This window comes from Salvelinus namaycush, chromosome 4, assembly GCF_016432855.1.
Source record: "Salvelinus namaycush isolate Seneca chromosome 4, SaNama_1.0, whole genome shotgun sequence".
Lineage (NCBI taxonomy): Eukaryota > Metazoa > Chordata > Actinopteri > Salmoniformes > Salmonidae > Salvelinus > Salvelinus namaycush.
The window spans coordinates 77,003,830-77,025,153 of NC_052310.1; the positions used below are offsets into that span (position 1 = coordinate 77,003,830).

General features: G+C 41.0%; 1 protein-coding gene across 1 annotated transcript in view; it reads left to right on the forward strand.

The window, feature by feature from the left end:
• The first annotated feature begins 15,764 nt into the window (after window positions 1-15,764).
• Window positions 15,765-21,324, forward strand: part of LOC120045739 (cdc42 effector protein 4-like) — a 39,642-nt gene continuing 34,082 nt past the window's right edge. Inside the window, exon 1 of the mRNA XM_038990677.1 lies at window positions 15,765-15,991. The gene's annotated coding sequence lies outside the window, so the exon portion shown is untranslated. The remainder of the gene's footprint in view (window positions 15,992-21,324) is intronic.

Sequence of the window (21,324 nt, forward strand, 5' to 3'; positions counted from 1 at the left end):
CAGCCAGGACACAGACACATTTAATTCCAGACTCAGTGGTGGTAGTCACAGTTTAATCATAATTCCAAAATTGTCATGTGTTTTTTTCTCTGTGGGGTGATTTCACTGTACGCAAATAAAATAACTATCATTATGCTGATTCTGAATGGATATATGATAACGATACATTTCCAAAATAAATTATTTTTCAATTGGAGTCCTGTCCTGGTACTGTATCAATACTGTAAAGGGAATGGAAGGAGAGTGGTGGGGAGGGGGGTAAAGGATTTGGAGAATGGGGTTGATGTGAATGGAGAGTGGCATTGAAATGAAATTGTATGACTGTAACCATGGTACCATACGCTGAGACGGTGTTGACAGTAAACAGTGAATGTGTCATGTACACAGGAAGGGAATGCCAGATAGAAATGTTGAGTAGGAACATCACATTCAATTATAACTTAATAATAGCTCATTTATAATCTACGATGATTTCCCTATAAAGGCCAGCAACCCTTCCACTTGTGGATATCCCATACTTCAGAGGAACACTGACGAGGAGGAAAGCAGGGTTTTTGTGTCCTGTGTGTTGTCTTGTGTGTACTGTAGGCTAGGCGCTGAAAGCTGAAATCCCACATGGCTTCTATCAGTGTGTAGGGTTATTGGATCAGTAGACCTGAGAAATCCTGTTATATGGCTACAGCTGTCCCCTCCTGACCTTGCCCAGTTCACCCCAGTCCAGTCCACTCAGACCACAATTACATAACTCAATGATCTTCTCAATGAGAGGAGGGAGTTTCACAACAAAAATTACAGCAAATCATTCATCAGCTCATTCATTGTTCTGATAAACTTGTCCAGTAACAGACATGTAGTGGGGAGGTCATTTGAGAGAAATCAAAGCTGGTCAGAAAATAACCTGGACTCTTTTTGCCTTTTTTTTCCATTTTTTTTTTCTTAGAGACAAAATTAATATGGTCTGCTCCTTTTTAGACTGTCCAAACCGCATCCCTGGTCCTATTTGTAGACACACACACACTCCAACTGTGCCATAATGTTATTTGTAGACACACACACACTCCAACTGTGCCATAATGTTATTTGTAGACACACACACACTCCAACTGTGCCATAATGTTATTTGTAGACACACACACACTCCAACTGTGCCATAATGTTATTTGTAGAGTATATACAGTACCGTTCAAAAGTTTGGGGTCACTTAGAAATGTCCTTGTTTTAGAAAGATAAGCTAAATTGTTTGTCCATTAAAATAACATCAAATTGATCAGAAATACAGTGTAGACATTGTTAATGTTGTAAATGACTTTTGTAGCTGGAAACGGTCGATTCTTTATGGAATATCTACATAGGCGTACAGAGGCCCATTACCAGCAACCATCACTCCTGTGTTCCAATGTTACGTTGTGTTAGCTAATCCAAGTTAATCATTTTAAAAGGCTGATTGATCATTAGAAAACCCTTATGCAAATATGTTAGCACAGCTGAAAACTGTTGTGCTTGATTAAAGAAGCAATGAAACTGGCCATCTTTAGACTAGTTGAGTATCTAGAGCATCAGCATTTTTGGGTTCGATTACAGGATCAAAATGGTTCCTCTGTCCAGTGTCTGTGTTCTTTTGCCCATCTTTTATTTTTATTGGCCAGTCTGAGGTATGGCTTTTTCTTTGCAACTCTGCCTAGAAGGCCAGCATCCCGGAGTCCCCTCTTCACTGTTGACGTTGAGACTGGTGTTTTGTGGGTACAATTTAATGAAGCTGCAAGTAGAGGATTTGTGAGGCGTCTGTTTCTCAAACTAGACACTCTAATGTACTTTTCCTCTTGCTCAGTTGTGCACCGGGGCCTCGCACTCCTCTTTCTATTCTGGTTAGAGCCAGTTTGCGCTGTCTGTGAAGGCAGTAGTACACAGCGTTGAACGAGATCTTCTGTTTCTTGGCAATTTCTCGCATGGAATAGGCTTCATTTCTCAGAACAAGAATAGACTGACGAGTTTCAGAAGAAAGTCCTTTGTTTCTGGCCATTTTGATCCTGTAATCGAACCCACAAATGCTGATGCTCCAGATACTCAACTAGCCTAAAGATGGCCAGTTTCATTGGTTCTTTAATCAAGCACAACAGTTTTCAGCTGTGCTAACATATTTGCATAAGGGTTTTCTAATGATCAATCAACCTTTTAAAATGATTAACTTGGATTAGCTAACACAACGTAACATTGGAACACAGGAGTGATGGTTGCTGGTAATGGGCCTCTGTACGCCTACGTAGATATTCCATAAAGAATCGACCGTTTCCAGCTACAAAAGTCATTTACAACATTAACAATGTCTACACTGTATTTCTGATATATTGGATGTTATTTTAATGGACAAAAAATTTGCTTTTCTTTCAAAAACAAGGACATTTCTAAGTAACCCCAAACTTTTGAACGGTACTGTATGTCAGATGGTGATGAAGCTAATGGGATCCAACCCTAACCTACTAACGTATCCGAGCCAGGAACAGGAGGGTTATGATTGGTTAGGATAGAGGATAGAAAGGATAGAGGACAAGGATTGGAATGGACTGGCCTACACCATTCATTAATAATTTTGTTGAAAACATCTCTCTTGACGGGAGAGACAGGGGGACCGGGGGATAGAGGCAGGAGGCTATGACCATTAAATGGGGATAGGGGCCTCTCAGAGCCCTAAGACAGATGTACAGTCTGGAAAGGACATTCAAAGGTACTGATAGAACGTGAAGTTCAAATGTCTTTCAAAGCTGAAATTCTATTGTTTAATTTGTTTATTTTGCTGCTAATGGTCGGGCTCAGGCAGAGGACTGTGGGGATTGGGTGGGATACAGTGTTACAAAATTCCAGAAACTTTCCCGAAATGCCATGTTTTTCCCGGTTGGAGAATTCCCTCGTAGCTTATTGCATGCTGATTCCAGAAATCCTCCAACATGGATTTCTGAACAACCACAGGATGTTGGGAACCCTAAGTGGGATTGTAATGGTCCTGTGTGTAGCTGATGTAGAGAGTCAGGCGCAGGACAGCAGATATGAGTAATCAACGTACTTTACTCAAAATTACAAAAATATAAAGCAACACAGCGAGCCCACAAAAACGGACCGATGTACAAAGAACAATCACTCACAAACAAAACATGGGGAACAGAGGGTTAAATAATAAACAAGTAATTGGTTGAGTGAAGCCAGGTGTGAAAGACAAAGACAGAACAAATGGAAAATGAAAAGTGGATCGGCGGTGGCTAGAAGGCCGGTGACGTCGACCGCCGAACGCCGCCCGAACAAGGAGAGGGACCGACTTCGGCGGAAGTCGTGACAGGGATACATGGCCTTTGGTGGTGGAGGCAATCTCTGGAATATTAATGATTCCAGAATACATGTTAAACTCTGTATAGACAGTCAGTAAAGCTGCTCATATTATTGGGATACTGGGATATTCGGGAAGGAGCTAAACTTGGAGTTATGATTTATATGTTGTGGAAAAAACCATCCCACTGGATTGGCCTGGCGTTGTACGGTATGTCTGAGCCTGTCTAGTCATGGGTAACCAGTTTGGAACTGCTCCACTATTTTTCCATCCGTGATCCTTCATGATGGAATATGCCTCTCTCCTTCTCCTAATGCCTGGCTGGGGGAGTTGGGACAGAGGGACTAGGGTGTAGGTGGGCTGTGGCTCCTGCCAGAACTACTGTGGGAACCAAGAGACTCCACAAAAGGGGAAAATTTGCTTTGACAAAGCCCACAAAATTGAAATATTTTTACTATTTTTCTCCTTTTCTCTCAATTGTATATTTTTGTCATAACATGCTGCAGGTGTCCTATGAAACAGCTCTCCACAAGTGTTTCCTCTTATGGCTCAATCTGCCCATTATACATGAATTAGCCAGGTTATTGTTTTCCCCTTATGGCTCAATCTGCCCATTATAAATGAATGATCCAGGTTATTGTTTTGACTTTATGGCTCATTCTGCCCATTATAAATTAATGATCCAGGTTATTGTTTTCCCCTTATGGCTCATTCTGCCCATTATACATTAATGATCCAGGTTATTGTTTTCCCATTATGGCTCATTCTGCCCATTATAAATTAATTAGCCAGGTTATTGTTTTGCCATTATGGCTCAATCTGCCCATTATAAATTAATGATCCAGGTTATTGTTTTCCCCTTATGGCTCATTCTGCCCATTATAAATTAATTAGCCAGGTTATTGTTTTGCCATTATGGCTCATTCTGCCCATTATAAATTAATGATCCAGGTTATTGTTTTCCCCTTATGGCTCATTCTGCCCATTATAAATTAATTAGCCAGGTTATTGTTTTCCCCTTATGGCTCATTCTGCCCATTATAAATTAATTAGCCAGGTTATTGTTTTGCCATTATGGCTCATTCTGCCCATTATAAATTAATTAGCCAGGTTATTGTTTTCCCCTTATGGCTCAATCTGCCCATTATAAATTAATTAGCCAGGTTATTGTTTTGCCATTATGGCTCATTCTGCCCATTATAAATTAATTAGCCAGGTTATTGTTTTCCCCTTATGGCTCATTCTGCCCATTATAAATTAATTAGCCAGGTTATTGTTTTGCCTTTATGGCTCAATCTGCCCATTTTAAATGAATGATCCAGGTTATTGTTTTGACTTTATGGCTCATTCTGCCCATTATAAATTAATTAGCTAGGTTAATGTTTTTCCATTATGGCTCAATCTGCCCATTATAAATTAATGATCCAGGTTATTGTTTTCCCCTTATGGCTCAATCTGCCCATTATAAATTAATTAACCAGGTTATCGCTTTGACTTTATGGCTCAATCTGCCCATTATAAATGAATTAACCAGGTTATCGCTTTGACTTTATGGCTCAATCTGCCCATTATAAATTAATTAGCCAGGTTATTGTTATGACCTTATGGCTCAATCTGCCCATTATAAATTAATGATCCAGGTTATTGTTTTGACCTTATGGCTCAATCTGTCCATTATAAATTAATTAACCAGGTTATCGCTTTGACTTTATGGCTCAATCTGCCCATTATAACTTACTTATCCAGGTTATTGCTTTGCCCTTAAGGCTCAATCTGCCCATTTAAAATTGATTAGCCAGGTTATTGGTTTGGAGTAACTTAGCACAAACAGTAGGGGGAACAAAGATAAGATGTCCCCTCCTTCTGGATCAAAGTCCCTGTATCCCCTACACACACACACACACACACACACACACACACACACACACACACACACACACACACACACACACACACACACACACACACACACACACACACACACACACACACACACACACACACACACAATGGCTCCAGAGGGGATGGCTGCCGTTTTACGGGCTCCTAACCAATTGTGTTGTTCTGTGTCGGTTTTTTTGTGTTGTTTGTAACTTTTTTTGTACATAATGTTTCTGCCACCGTCTCTAATGACAGAAAAGAGCTTCTGGACATCAGAACAGCAATTACTCACCTCGGCCTGGACAAATTATTTTTCTTTAACGAATCTGAGGTGAAATATTTACGGCTCCTCCCAGACCAGGCTCAAATCCCCATAATTTGTATGAAGAGGAGAAACCGATACAGGGGGGCAGATCCGGGTGCTTGGTGAGAATGTGTCGGTGAGTGGATAATCGGCCTTACCCTAGTTCCTACTGGCGAACGTGCAATCTCTAGAGAATACACAGATTGAGCTCCGTTCAAAACGATCATACCAACGGGACATTAAAAACGGTAATATCTTATGTCTCAAAGAGTAATGGTGAACGACGACGTGGATAATATACAGTTGGCTGGGTTTTCTGTCCATCTGCAAGACAGAACAGCAACCTCCGGTAAGATGAGGAGTGGTGGTCTGTGTCTGTGTCAATAACAGCTTGTTCGCAATCAAAATATTAAGGTAGTCTCAAGGTTTTGCTCGCCTGAGGTAGAGTACCTCATGATAAGCTGTAGACCACACTATTTACCAAAAGAGTTTTCATCTATATTTTTCATCTGTCTATTTACCACCATAAGCCTATGCAGGCACTAAGACCTCACTCAACGAGCTGTATAAGGCCTTAAAACTTCTTATGGCTGCATCCCGCTACCGGGATCGATATGACAACAGCCAGTGAAAGTACAGGGCGCCAAATTCAAACAACAGAAATCTCATAATTACAATTCCTCAAACATACATGTGTCTTATATCATTTTAAAGGTAATCTTGTTGTTAATCCCACCAAAGTGTCCGATTTCAAATATGCTTTTCAGCGAAAGCTCTACAAACGATTATGTTAGGTCACCACCAAACCACAATAAGCACAGCCATTTTTCCAGCGAAATATAGCAGTCACAAAAAGCAGAAATAGAGATAGCATTAATCACTAACCTTTGATTATCTTCATCAGATGACACTAATAGGACTTCATGTTACACAATACATGCATGTTTTGTTTGATAAAGTTCATATTTATATAAAAAAATCTGAGTTTACATTGGCGCGTTACATTCACTAGTTCCAAAAACATCAAGTGATTTTGCATAGCCACATCGTTTCAACAGAAATACTCATCATAAATGTAGATGATAATACAAGTTATACACATGGAATTATAGATATACCTCTCCTTAATGCAACCGCTGTGTCAGATTTCAAAAAAACTTTACGGAAAAATAAACCATGCAATAATCTGAGACGGCGCTCAGAAATATAATAAAATTAGCCGCCATTTTGGAGTCAACAGAAACCAGAAAATACATGATAAATGTTTCCTTACCTTTGATGACCTTCATCAGAATGCAGTCCTAGGAATCACAGGTCCACAATAAATGCTTGATTTGTTCGATAATGTTCGTTATTTATGTCCAATTAGCTACTTTGGTTAGCGTGTTTGGTAAACAATTCCAAAGTCACAAAGCGCGTCCACTATAACGTGACGAAATGTCCAAAAGTTCCGTAACAGTCAGTAGAAACATGTCAAACGATGTACTGAATCAATCTTTAGAATGTTGTTAACATACATCTTGAATAACGTTCCAACCCGGAGAATTAGATTGACTTCAGATGAGCGGTGGAACGGAGGTCCTCCTCATGTGATCGCGCATGGTGAAAGCATGGTCAAAGCATGGTCAGCTCGTGGCAGTGGTGACTAATTCCTGTCTCCTTCGCCCCCCTTCACATTATAGTCATCAGACAAAGTTCTATTGACTGTTGACATCTAGTGGAAGCCGTAGGAAGTGAAAATTCATCAATATCTCGCTGTAATTTCAATGAGAGCTTGGTTGAAAATCTGCCACCTCAGAAAAAATCCAAACAGGAAGTGGAACTTCTCAGGTTTTTGCCTGCCATATGAGTTCTGTTATACTCACAGACATAATTCAAACCGTTTTAAAAACTTCAGAGTGTTTCCTATCCAATACGAATAATAATATGCATATATTAGCAACTGGGACTGAGGAGCAGGCAGTTTACTATGGGCACCTCTGTGCACCTTTCATCCAAGCTACTCAATACTGCCCCTGCAGCCATAAGAAGTTAAGCAAACAGAGTATGCTCACTCAGAAGCGGCGCTTCTAGTGGCCATTTTACCTAGTAATCCGTTTTACCTCATTTCTACCAGCATGTCACATGTGCAACCAGAGGAAAAAAACTGCTAGACCACCTTTACTCCACACACAGCTTTTCAAAGCTTTTGATTCCTGCTTACAAGCGAAAAGTCAAGCAGGAAGTACCAGTGACTTGCTCAATACGGAAGTGGTCTGACCAGCCTTTCAAAGCTCTTGATTCCTACTTACAAGCAAAAAGTCAAGCAGGAAGTACCAGTGACTTGCTCAATACGGAAGTGGTCTGAGCAGCCTTTCAAAGCTCTTGATTCCTACTTACAAGCAAAAAGTCAAGCAGGAAGTACCAGTGACTTTCTCAATACGGAAGTGGTCTGATGACGTGGATGCTACGCTACAGGACTGTTTTGCTAGCGCAGACTGGAATATGTTCCAGGATTTATCCGATGGCATTGAGGAGTTTACCACATCAGTCACTGGCTTCATCAATAAGTGCATCGATGATGTCGACCCCACAGTGACCGTTCGTACATATCCCAACCAGAAGCTATGGATTACAGGCAACATCTGCACCGAGTTAAAAGCTAGAGCTGCCACCTTCCAGGAGCAGGATACTAATACGTACGCTTATAGGAAATCCCGCTTTCCGATGAACCATCAAACAGGCAAAGCTTCAATACAGGACTAAGATTGAATCCTACTAAACTGGCTCTGACGTTTTGTCGGATGTGACTGGGCTTGCAAACTATTACAGATTACAAAGGAAACTCAGCCACAAGCTGCCCAGTGACGCGAGCCTATCAGACGATCTAAATGCCTTCAATGCACGCTTTGAGGCAAGCAACACTGAACCATGCAATGGAGCCCCAGCTGTTCTGGACGACTATGTGATCACGCTCTCCGTAGCCGATGTGAGCCGAAACACGTCAACATTCACAAGGCTCCAGGGCCAGACGGATTACCAGGATGCGTACTCAGAGCTTGCGCTGACCAACTGGCAAGTGTCTTCACTGACATGTTCAACCTCTCCCTGACTGAGTCTGTAATGCCTACATGTTTCAAGCTGACCACCATAGTCCCTGTTCCCAAGAATGCCAAGTTAACCTGCCTAAATGACTACCGCCCAATAGCACAGACATCTGAAGTGCTTTGAAAGGCTGGTCATGGCTCACATTAACTTCTCTGCGCTACGCATCCCTAATACGGGATCACTTTCCTAAACAACCGCTAGAATTGCAGGGCGCCAAATGCATAAATATTACTAAAAATATTTATAATCATGCAATCACAAGTGAAATATACCAAAACACAGCTTAGCTTGTTGTTAATCCACCTATCGTGTCAGATTTTATCACAAAAAAACGCCATTTGGGTTGCGCGTTATGATGAAAAAAACTACAGCCTCGTTCCGGTCCTGAAAGGAAGATGGAAATTTCCAAACGTATCAGATTAAAAAATATCACTAAAAATATTTATAATCATGCAATCACAAGTGAAATATACCAAAACACAGCTTAGCTTGTTGTTAATCCACCTATCGTGTCAGATTTTGAAAATATGTTTTACAGCGAAAGAAATCCAAGCTTTTGTGAGTGTAGCTTTCAATGCTATAACAGCTTAGCCTTATATTAGCTTGGCTAGCTTGGTCACGAAAGTAAGAAAAGCAATCAAATTAATCGCTTACCTTTGATAATCGTCGGGTGTTCCCACTCACGAGACACCCAGTTACACAACAAATGTTATTTTTGTTCGATAAATATTACTTTTATCACAAAAAAAACACCATTTGGGTTGCGCGTTATGATGAAAAAACAAAAGCCGTGTTCCGTTCGACAAATCCCAAAAAGTATCCGAAATGGTCGTAGAAACATTTAAAATGTTTTTTATAATCAAACCTCAGGTTGTCTTTAACTTTTACCGCCTCTCAACCCCGGATCCGGGATCACCCCCCACCCCCCCCACACTGATTAGCATCGCTAGCATAGCGTCACAATTAAATAGTAGCATCTAAATATCATTAAATCACAAGTCCAAGACACCAAATGAAAGATACAGATCTTGTGAATAAAGCCACCATTTCAGATTTTTTAAATGTTTTACAGGGAAGACAAAATATGTAAATCTATTAGCTAACCACGTTAGCAAAAGACACCACTTTCCTAACTCCATCAGTTTCTTACTCCATCAGGTGCTATCACCAATTCGGCCAAATAAAGATATTGATAGCCACTAACCAAGAAAAAACCTCATCAGATGACAGTCTGATAACATATTTATTGTATAGGATAGGTTTTGTTAGAAAAATGTGCATATTTCAGGTATAAATCATAGTTTACAATTGCACCCACCATCACAACTCGACTAGAATAAATACACAGAGCAACGTGTATTACCTAATTACTAATCATAAAACATTTCTTAAAAATACACAACTCACAGCAATGGAAAGACACAGATCTTGTGAATTCAGACAATATTTCAGATGTTCTAAGTGTTTTACAGCGAAAACACAATAAATCGTTATATTAGCATACCACATATGCAAACGTTACCCGACCATTGATTCAAGCCAAAGAGAGCGATATCGTTATCATCGCCAAAATATATTAATTTTTTCACTAACCTTCTCAGAATTCTTCCGATGACACTCCTGTAACATCATATTACAACATACATATAGAGTTTGTTCGAAAATGTGCATATTTAGCCACAAACAACCGTGGTTATACAATGACAATACTAGCAAAACTAGCCTGAAAATGTCGGACGCCATCTTTCACAGTGATCTTGTCTCATGGATAACTATTCATAAACTTGACTAAAAAAATATAAGTTGGACAGCTATCGAAAGACAAATTAGTTCTTAATGCAATCGCTGAATTACATTTCTAAAATTATCCTTACTGTGCAATACAGGGTTCGCCAAGCGAAGCTATACCAAACAAAATGGCGGAATATGCGTTTAAAATTTTTCGACAGAACAACGATTTACCATCTTAAATATTTCTTACTATGAGGTGATCTTCCATCAGAATCTTGGGCAATGTATCCTTTCTTGGGTCTAATCTTCTTTTGGTCGAAAGATGTCCTCTGTCCGTCGAAATGCCCACTAACGTTCGACCGGGACCCCGAAACGTGCCCAAAGCTTCAAAGAGCATCACATAGAAATGCCTCAAAATCGCACTAAACGGATATAAATTGCTATAAAACGGTTTAAATTAACTACCTTATGATGTTTTTAACACCTATAACGAGTAAAAACATGACCGGCGCTATATTACTGGCTAAACCAAGGCTTGGAAAAAGCCCAGTCCGACGTCCTTCTTGCGTTGAGCGCAGGGTCCAAAAGAACGCTACTTCCGGTATTTGGTGATTTATAGAGGCACTGATTGCGCAATCGACTCCATTCAAATTGTCACCACTTACTGACATCTAGAGGAAGGCGTGGGCAGTGTTTGTATCCTCATAGGATTTACAGGGACTTTAAAACTGATCTGGAACCAGAGGCCAAGATTTCTGAAATCTCACACACTGGGAGGAAAAGTGCTGTAGAATGAGTTCTGTTTCACTCAGAGACATAATTCAAACGGCTATAGAAACTAGAGAGTGTTTTCTATCCAATAATAACAATAATATGCATATTGTACGAGCAAGAATTGAGTACTAGGCAGTTTAATCTGTAGAGCAAATTATGCTAATGCGAAACAGCACCCCCTATAGTGGCAAGAAGTTAACAAACATAATCGATAATATTTCAACCGGAGCATAACCTATTCATTAAGAGAGAAAATGAAAATGGTGAGCTCCTCCCGCGTGCGCAGGAAATATTCAGAGGACACCTGACCTCTTTTGAAACATCTCGCTCATTTTTCAAAATAAAAGCCTGAAACTATGTCTAAAGCCTGGTCACAGCCTGAGGAAGCCATTGGAAAAAGAATCTGGTTGATACCCCTTTAAATGGAGGTTAGACAGGCCAGGAAACAACGTTTTTTTTTTATATCACTTCCGGGTTAATTTTTCTCAGGATTTCGCTTGCAGAATAAGTGTTGTTTTTCTCACAGACAATATTTTGACAGTTTTGGAAACTTTGGAGTGTTTTCTATCCTAATCTGTAAATTATATGCATATTCTACGATCTGGGCCAGAGACAATTTCCGTTTACGTTGGGTACGTTATTTGAAAAAAAAAAAACATTCTGACCCCTAGCGCTAAGAGGTTTTAATACCATCATCCCAGAAACCCTAGACCCACTTCAATTCGCATAATGCCCAAACAGTTCCACAGATGATGCAATCTCCATTGCACTCCACACTGCCCTTTCCCTCCTGGACAAAAGGAACACCTACGTGAGAGTGCTGTTCATTGACTACAGCTCAGCTTTGAACACCATAGTTCCCTCAAAGCTCATCACTAAGTCCCTTCCTGTACTGCCTGTTCACCCATGACTGCGTGTTCATACACAACTTTAACACCATCATTAAGTTTGCCGATGACACAACGGTGGTAGGCCTGATCACTGACAATGATGAGACATCCTACAGGGAGGAAGTCAGAGACCTGGCAGTGTGATGCCAGGACAACAACCTCTCCCTCAATGTGAGCAAGACAAAAGTGCTGATCGAGGACTACAGAAAAAGGGGGGGCAAGCTTCTACCCCCAAGCCATAAGACTGCTGAACAGGTAATCAAATGGCTACCCCAACTATTTGCATTGACCCCTTTTTTTTTAAAGATGCTGCTACTCACTGTTTATTATCTATGTATAGTCACGTTACACCTAGCTACATGTACATATTACCTCAATTACCTCAACTAACCTGTACCCCCCACATTGACTCGGTACCGGTACCCCATTTATATAGCTTCGTTATTGTTATTTTATTGCGTTACTTTGTTTAATTTTTTATACATTTTTAGCAAACGTTTTATTTTTATAAAAATCAGCAAAGGGCTTGGTTAAGGGCTTGTAAGTAAGCATTTCATGGTACACCTGTTGTATTCGGCGCATGTGACGAATAACATTTGATTTGATTTGACACACACACAGCCCATTTCTGATTACAAAACATAACAGAGGGCACACAATAAAGTAATAATATATCCAAGGGTAGTGGTACCACCATCAAAGCATTGTGTCCAGGCACCGTCTATAGCTGCTGGAAGATGTTTGGGGGTGGGGTGCGGAGATTTTTTTTCATGTGGGGGGGGGCAGTTAGTAGTGGCAGATTTTTAAAAAATTGCACACACTACAGATGGCTATCAGTCTGCTAATACAGGACTAGTAAAGCCCAGTGCACTACCTTTGTGAAAACAAACCTTTATATTAAGAGGACAGACGTTTTGCTGTGAAGTAATAATGTATTTCAATGGAAAAGTGATTAAACCAACAGTGCCACATTTTGTTTTTACTTCAGTGTTTTTCTCTTATATGAATTCGATTTTTTTTATGATTCACTTACGATTGATTTAAAAATTATGCTGATCGATTTGACAGAAGGTTATGGAACAATGCAACATAAATAATGTTGATGATATCAAGCCTTTAGAGATGATCAATTTTCTCTCAGAATATATTTTTGTTATCATGTTGTCGTACTGTGCCAGTGGAAACGCCATTTCAATCAGCTACTAGACATAGTGGTGGATCTGACTGTGGGACCTTCAGAACGACCCAAATGGCACGCATACAGTACTTATTGTATCTACCAGGACTTATTTTAATATATTGTGTGTTTTAGTGCGAAGGATGTATTCTGTGTGATTAAATATATTCTTTATTAGACTATGCTGAGATAAACAAAATCACTTGACGGTGTTGTGATGCTTTACTGGCTCTGGGGATAATATCAAATCAAATCAAATCAATTTTTATTTGTCACATGCGCCAAATACAACAGGTGTAGACCTTAAAGTGAAATGCTTACTTACAAGCCCTTAACCAACAATGCAGTTTTAAGAAAAATACCTAAAAATTTAAAGAAATAAAAGTAACAAACAATTAAAGAGCAGCAGTAAAATAACAATAGCGAGGCTACATACAGGGGGTACCAGTACAGAGTCAATGTGCGGGGGTACCGGTTAGTCGAGGTAATTGAGGTAATATGTACATGTAGTTACAATTATTAAAGTGACTATGCATAGACAATAACAGAGACCAGAATCAGCGTAAAATAGGGGGGGGGGGGGGGGGGGCAATGCAAATAGTCTGGGTAGCCATTTGATTAGATGTTCAGAAGTCTTATGGCTTGTGGGTAGATGCTGTTTAGAAGCCTCTTGGACCTAGACTTGGCGCTCCGGTACCGCTTGCCGTGCTGCAGCAGAGAGAACAGTCTATGACTAGGGTGGCTGGAGGCTTTGACAATTTTCGGGCTTTCCTCTGACACCACCTGGGATAGAGGTCCTGGATGGCAAGAGGCTTAGCCTAGGTGATGTACTGGGTCGTACTCACTAACCTCTGTAGTGCCTTGCGGTTGGAGGCCGAGCAATTGCCATACCAAGCAGTGATGCAACCTGTCAGGATGCTCTCGATGGTGTAGCTGTAGAACCTTTTGAGGATCTGAGGACCCATGCCAAATCTTTTCAGTCTCCTGAGGGGGAATAGGTTTTGTCGTGCCCTCTTCACGCCTGTCTTGATGTGCTTGGACCATGTCAGTTTGTTGGTGATGTGGACACCAAGGAACTTGAAGCTCTCAATCTGCTCCACTACAGCCCCGTTGATGAGAATGGGGGCGTACTCGGTCGATCTTTTCCACAATCATCTCCGTTGTCTTGATCACGTTGACCACGTTGAGGGAGAGGTTGTTGTCCTTGCACCACATGGTCAGTTGACCTGATGTGATGATGACCAAAATACATTACTTTCTAAATTAAAAAAGAAAATCACTTTTCTGGTAACCTGCTTTCTGTAATATGGAAATAATTATGCCTTCAACTGAAATGTGTCTTCCGCATTTAACCCAACCCCACTGAATCAAAGAGGTGCCAGGCGGCTGCCTTAATTATCATCCATATCTTCGGCGCCTGGGGAAATGCCTTGCTCAGGTGTAGAATGACAGATTTCTACCTTGTCAACTCGATCCAGCAACCTTTCGGTTACTGGCCCAACGCTCTAACCACTAGGCTACCTGCCACCCCGTATGATGATGGTGATGCTGGTGAATATGATGAGTATGAAGAAGATGATGATGATGGTGATAATAATGGTGATGGTGATGTTGGTGAATATGAAGATGATGAACCTTTTGTTGCTACAGGGACCCATCCTCCCCTATTAAGGTTCCACCAACCTACTGTGATTTCTGCTAATAGCAGCCGTTTAGCTGGTTAAACAAAGGTTAGCCATGTGTTGGCAAAAATGTACTTTCAAGTCAAGAAAGCTTAGCAGCAGCCGGTGGCACTGGTATTAGGTATTAGTTATTCTCCTCTTTTGTACAGTAGGCATGGAATTATAATTATGTTGCTGCTAGCAGTATTCATAAAAACCTTGAAATAAAATACTTATTTTTCCTCTTATTTTTTTCTTTTCTATATATTTTCACGGACCTGCTGCAGTATTTCACCTCAGGTTGAATACCCATGGTAACTTGATACACATATATTCCTTTGTGACAGTCAGGAAATTGTGTACTGGCCCTTTAAACCGCGACAGGAGATGGGAGGGTGGTGAGCGCAGAGAAAGTAGTGGAAAGGACTGCGCCACAGATTATCCATTATATTGACAAGATTCTCTAGTGTCCGCTCTAATAATGGAAAGAAATGTCTTCAAAAATGGAACGCGGTCAGGCGGAGGCAAGATCAGGTGGGACTAATTTAGCCAATGAGAGGGCAGTTACGCGTGTGAACAACAGGCACAACTACAATCAAATGTTTTTTTCTCAAAGTTGCCGGGATGTTATGTGTCCTACTTATATCAGTACACTCGTGACAACCTAACCATTACGAAAGGTATATTCTATCAAATAAGCCACACGGAGCGAATAAACTATTATATTTGTGTTGACCAAATTCGAAACTCTCGTTAACCTCCATACTAAAACTCTAGGATTGGTGAGCGGGAAAAAGCGCCACCTCCTGGAGAAAAATATTTAGGGAGAAATTAACCTTATCCCTCTCGCTTCGCCTCTTTCTCTCTGACTGTTCAGTGTTTTGTGCGCCACGGCACTGCAAACTTGACGGACGTAGGCTTCATTAGGACTGTGGGACCGATATCATAGCCTACCTTATTGTTGGACTCGTGGGAAATTCATAACACTTTGGAGATGAAGTAGTCAGATTCAAAAACGATTTTAGCGATATCGTATTCTGTAAAAGGAAGGTATCCTTTGTCCTTTAAAAGCGGTTGTATATTTAGACTAATCCTGCTCTGTTCAGAACTCAATTTTGAAATTCAACTTTCTCATATTCAATTTCCCAGTCTGGACTACCAGAAATCAAGGTAACATTTTGGACATATTTGTAATTGTGTGATTTGAACTGCTGAGTATTGGCTTGATTACATTTGTCTTGATTACATTTAAAATATATATATATATTGAATTATTATTGACGATCATAACGCTTAAACATATTTCATACAACGTTCAAATACCTTTGAATCGGGGAACAACATTGGTAAAAGGAAAAATAAAAATGTACATCTCATTTGAATATAAAATATGTTTGTGGAACAATCTCAGCGCCTTGCACTCTCGTCGTGTAGGGGCAGTTAGTTGGCTGGTTCCTCAATATAGGAGAGCGCAGTCTATTGTGCGTTAACTCACAACCATACAGCCTAGTCTTCCCCTTTTTGTTTATCGTGTCTGTAACTCAACCCACCGCCGATGAAGATATATTCATTGTGTTTAAAAAGGTCTTATCAACTGGGTTAGTTTTGATTAAGACCCCCATCATTACAACAATTGAACATCACCTTAGATGATCTGCCCGTCTGAAAGTTGTTGCCTGCCACTTTAAATCAATGACCTACAGGGTTAATGTATGTGTTGCTTAGGCTCATCTTTGTTACTTCTATTGTAGCGTGTGCTGGCTGCATTCATTGAAGTTGAAAATATGTGACTAGTAAAAAGTTATTGTTGTGAGTTCTGCCATCCCGAGCGAGAGAGACAAGAAATTTGAGGTACTTTCCTCCACTTTTCATTCATATTTTTTTTAATGGACTTTAATTGAGCATAAAATAGGCTTAAATGCAATATTTATTTGCGATTATGAAGTGGTTTACTGGGGGGGGGAAACATAAATGCTCCAAATAACTAGTTCCCTAATACAGTAGATAGAATGTCCTGTAGGACTTAGAAATGGCAGATGGGGTGTAATGCGTCAGTGCTCCAATAGGAAGACAGGTTATTTTAACATTACTCTACATGGGAAAACCTTGAGCATCATCATCCATCCCGTGGCATTTTAGCATGATTAGAAGTTTACTGAAGCTAACAAACTAGCCTGGAGTTATTCTGTCTGACAGTACTGAGTTAATGCTTGTGTTTACTATTAAAAACTTACACAGATTATCTCTTTCTCTCTCTCTCTCTCTCTCTCTCTCTCTCTCTCTCTCTCTCTCTCTCTCTCTCTCTCTCTCTCTCTCTCTCTCTCTCTCTCTCTCTCTCACCCCTCTCTCTTTTTTCTATCTCTTTCTCTTCCCCTCTCTCTTTCTCTTCCCCTCTCTCTCTCTTTCTCTTCCCCCCTCTTTCTCTTCCCCAACTCTCTCTTTCTCTTCCCCATCTCTCTTTTCCCCTCTCTCTCTCTCTCTTCCCCCCTCTCTCTCTCCCCCTCTCTTGCTCTCTCTCTCTATCCCCCTCTCTTTCTCTCTTCCCCTCTCTTGCTCTCTCTCTCTATCCCCCTCTCTTTCTCTCTTCCCTCCCATCTCTCGCTTCCCCTCTCTCTCTCTATCTCTCTCTCTATCTCTCTCTCTATCCCTCTCTCTATCCCTCTCTCTCTATCCCCCTCTCTCTCTCTATCCCACCCCCCTTCCCTCATATCTCTCACTCTCTCTCACCCCCATCCTCCTCTTTCCTTGCCAAATTGTCTATTTTCCAGTTCATTACCTCTGTGCCCTGAGCTTGTTATCATATTTGGCACGCCACTCGTTCCTCAGTAGATGGGTGTCACTGTATCGCATCAGCCGAGTGATTTTGATTGGACCTGATGGATAATTACAGGACATGGTATTGTGTTGCATCTAGGCAATTGAGTCATCATGTGTAGGCCAAGTACTGTAAACAGCATCGACCACGAGTAAAGCCTCTAACTTCTGCTAGGGTTTCCATTTATTTTGTCAATACTTTTCTCAAAGTTCAGTGATTATACCCCCCTTCTTGTAGCAACTGTTATTCTAAACAAAATTATTGCGACATGGTGACATGAGCTTGGCTTTGTGTTGGGTTGCACTGCAGAGCATACAGCCTCTGACCTTTGCCCTCAGATGTTGGGACTCTGACTGTACTTTAATTGAAGCAGTGTGATTGGTGGTAACTGCTGCCTGGGTATTGTGAAGGCAGAGGCTCCTGCTGGCTACCTGCCCAGTTCTGCTCTGCACTACTCTGAGATCATGCTCTCCCTACAGTCTGCAGCATTGGAGGGAGGGTGGATTCAGACACACTGACGAGAGGCTGCTTCTTGTAAAAACAGCTGACTTCAGGCGTATTTCACAGTCAGATTGTGTCGAATTTCTAGAGGTGCCAAACAAATTCCCCAGCGACTCAACAGGGAGTTAAGTTAAAGTGGCAAGTCCTCAGGATGATTTCTAGGGCTGTACACCCATAGCCCATAATCATCAGCTGCCTCATACGCCCAATTTGACTAAAGGTTTCCTACTTGTGTGGACCATGTAGTGTTCTTGTGTGGACCATGTGTAGATCTGCCTGTTCCCCTCTAAACCAGGCAGGAAATGCAAATGTAAATTGTTTGAGTTTGCTGCAGTCCACCTACCTACCTACCTTCACCCCAGTGACTGCCTATAGGAGACTGGGTATGATTAGAGGAAGACTTGCCATTTTGGGCTTGAAGGGTCCACTTACTTTGTCTACAGACTCTGCAGCACATCAGAACCAATGGGTCTGACCTCTCTGCCTGAGGCTCACAATGCAATGTAGGCCCATAAGTCTCATAATCACAAATATGATTTTAATGGCCATTCAATCTTTTAACAATACATTTTAATTATGCCATTTTTCATTAAGTATTTTGGATAACGTAATGAATGAAGTATTATCCCAAGGGTGTTGGCTCAATCAGTCCTCACGTGATACAAGCCTTTGACCCCCAGGTGAACATTCAACCCAGTGACCTTTATAGCCACGCAGAACTCAAGACACATAAATCTAGAGATATTTTTATACACACGTTGGCTGGATTGGGTGTCAGTGGGTGATGAGGTCTAAACTCTCTTCGGTAATTCAATATGAATTATTCAAACTTTCTAAACTGTTGAAACCTTGTGACTTGAGTAGCCAGTTTAGGTTATAGGCCCCTCAAATATAAATCTGGACCTTGAAGTCAGTTCCACTGCTTTTTTATATTCTTCCCCTCTAATCAATGACGGATTTAGACCTGGGACACAAGGTGCGTGCATCTTAATGATCAGGTAGAACAGAAACCCAGCAGTACTCAGGAGGACCTCCTTGGGGAAGTGTCGAATACCCCTGCTGTTTCACTTAGTGTGTGTGTGTGCACATTCTTGTGGTTGATAGCAGGTTACTCGTCTTGGTTATTTTCCCTCCTGTTGATCTTGGATAGTACTGGAGTCCCAGAGAAGGGATAATGTGTCTGGCAAAATTACAGGAACTACCTTTCTCCTGAACGGGAAGCAGATGCCTTTTAAGTTAGACACGTCTTGCTGAGGACATGAACTTATCTGAAACCTTTTCAACATGGAAGTAAGAAGCAGTTGAACTTGAAAATTGACATCTTTATACTTTCTTGAGGTTTGAACTTTACCTGTTGAACTTTATTGTTTTATGGGCCTTAGCTGACTTCACCTGCTAGAATTGGAATGAGCGTTTCTGAAGTGGCCTGGACCCTGTTAGCTGATATTGTAGCTACCTAACGCTGAAAGGCGTCCTCATTTCAGCTCTTGTCGTCGCTAGGTTGTAATCCTATGAGCGTCCTCTGAGCTACCTACAGGGTTCTCCTGTTGATCTGTAACCCTAGTGGAGTGGGTTACAACCCCATCAACTGGCTTGGGCCATGCCTTAAAGGACAGTGTTTAGCCAGGGATAAGTAGGCTGATACTCAGTAAAAGCTAGTTCTTGCTGTGTTGAGATGCATCTGATACTGTACTGTGCATTCCAAAAGCATACCTGTGTTGGTTACTTTCCATAAAATTTGACAAATGCAGAGATAAATAACCGGTTTTGCTGTCAATTTTTTATTTAACTAGACAAGTCAGTTAAGAACAAAGTCTTATTTCCAATGACGGCCTACCCCGGCGATGCTGGGCCAATTGTGCGCTACCCTATGGGACTCCCAATCACAGCCGGTTGTGATACAGCCTGGACTCAAACCAGGGTCTGTAAGACACCTCTAGCACTGAGATGCAGTGCCTTAGACAGCTCCGCCACTCGGGAGCCTGGTGAACGTATGCATCTGTGGTTCAACAACACTCCAGGCTGATATGTTCAGCTTCTGCTTGACAAGATGGATTTGTTGTACTGTAGCATAGGGTTGGGCCGATTTTATAGAATTCAGTTAAATATTGTGATATTTGACATTGATGATATATCGTGAAGTGTGAGACTGTACTCTATTTAAACTCTACGAATCCAAACTGTGCAGTTTTATTAGTCTGTATCAATATGTTGAATATCAAGTCTAATTTAATTAACTAAGCCTTTTTTCTCTCTCCATACTAAGATTATTTAATGAGAATGCAACTAATATATTAAATAAAAACAAAAATGGCACAGTCTAGGATGATCTAGTCAGTACCAGAGCAAAACGATTATATTGGATATCACAATATTTGGAGTAGCATATTGTAGAAGAGGTCTCCCCAAAAATCGCTCAACCCCACTGAAGCACTTTCAATCTTGTATCATTTTGCACAAATAGCTTCTACAGTACAGTTTTTACCCAGAAGCCTGGGTTTAATTGACAAGCGTTTAGAGACAAGCATTTAGACAATGGATGTGGAAAAGCTGTGAAATTTCAGATAATACTACCTGATAATACCTAATTAGCATGTCTGAACTCAAAAGAAATGACTAGAAATCATGTAATTTTCTCATGGTGAGTCACATTCCCAAGGTACAGTCTGAGGTCATCTTCAGTCGCTTTTCTCTTCAACCAAATCGAACAATGTTTTAGGGGAGTGTTCTTGTTTACAATATGTAAATGAGGTTGCAGTGTTTACACTTCGTAGATATTGGATTGCAAGTTGAATTGTCCCTCCTTCTGTCTGATTGTCCCTCGCCTGCTTTGATAAAGGTTTCAATGGAGACATGGTTAACAATTAACCCTGATTGCATTAATTCCCTTCACCTCTGGCTCTGACACACCACCACTACTTTGACTGGCCTAGTAGTTGGGCAATACTGTAGACTACTCACTAGAGCAGTCCTATGTATTCAAAACACATTGTGCTGAGTGATGTGCAGTGTGCAGCTGGTCTGTCTGTCAGAGAGAGAAATGCTCTGGCCTGTTCACAGTTCAGTGGTTCTCCATTGTTCTCTCCCTTCGTGCTCTCTCTCCGATCTGTATCTCTCAAGCCTACGGCCACTGGGGAGAGATGACGGCATTCCTTCTTTGTCTTTTCAGCGACCTCCTCTGTGTTAA